This window comes from Microtus ochrogaster, chromosome 21 (assembly GCF_000317375.1).
Source record: "Microtus ochrogaster isolate Prairie Vole_2 chromosome 21, MicOch1.0, whole genome shotgun sequence".
NCBI classification, from domain to species: Eukaryota; Metazoa; Chordata; class Mammalia; order Rodentia; family Cricetidae; genus Microtus; species Microtus ochrogaster.
In genome coordinates, this window is record NC_022022.1 from 23,336,386 (window position 1) to 23,337,272 (window position 887).

General features: G+C 62.9%; 1 protein-coding gene across 1 annotated transcript in view; it reads right to left on the reverse strand.

Moving 5' to 3' along the window:
• The window catches only part of Larp7 (La ribonucleoprotein domain family member 7), a 15,538-nt gene extending 14,868 nt beyond the window's left edge, over positions 1-670 (reverse strand). Inside the window, exon 1 of the mRNA XM_013350069.1 lies at positions 527-670. The gene's annotated coding sequence lies outside the window, so the exon portion shown is untranslated. The remainder of the gene's footprint in view (positions 1-526) is intronic.
• Positions 671-887: the final 217 nt, after the last annotated feature.

Below are 887 nucleotides of genomic sequence, written 5' to 3' on the forward strand. Positions count from 1 at the left end.
GTGGTTTTGGAGCCTGTCCTGGAACTAGCTCTTGTAGACCATGCTGGTCTCGAACTCACAGAGATCCGCCTGCCTCTGCCTCCCAAGTGCTAGGATTAAAGGCGTGCGCCACCACCGCCCGGCCTAAAACGGACTTTCTATAGGCGACTAAAAGGCCGGAAGTCTTGCCAAAGAAAAGCCTCAATTTTAGAATGCAAGTTCTCACAACTGCTTTTCTGGAAGCCGAAGCTCAACTCCAAGCTGCCTAGCGCCCAGAGCACCGCTCAGCCACTGGACAGCCCCCCAGAAACCGGGCGTGCCCCAAACCTCCCAACACTGAGCTCGGCCCGCCCCCTCAGTCCCGGGATGGGAACTGCAAGCGGCGCCAGAGCACTGCGCGTGCGCACCGAGCAGCCGAACCAACGGACTAGGGGCGAGGGGGGCGGGGTGAAGCGGACCACGGCGGGTGGGCTGGACCGCAGGGGACTGGACGCCGAGTGTACATCTCAGCGTGTCCGAGTGGCGCTACCGGCCATCTGTGACTTACTCTGTTCACGTCCCCAAAGCCACGGTCAGCAACTGCCTCCTTCCACGCTTTCCGCCTCCCGGTCCTTCGGGTCGGGGTAAATTCGCGTCATCCGACGAGCGACGCGCTTCCCTCGGACCCCTGTGGGAAGCGGCGTCCGAGCCGGGACTTCCGTCGTGACGTCATGGGTGACGCCCCTCGGGGGCGGGATCTGGCGGGAGATCGAGGCGGGGACCGCTCTCCTAAGAGGAATTCCATTGGTGCTTTGTGGACGGCGGCGGGGCCGGGGGGCGGGGCCCTCAGCAATCCGTCCCTGGCTGATGACGTCTCGCGAGTTCGCGGGAGAAATTCGAAAGTGGATTCTGTGTCCCTGAGGAGAAGT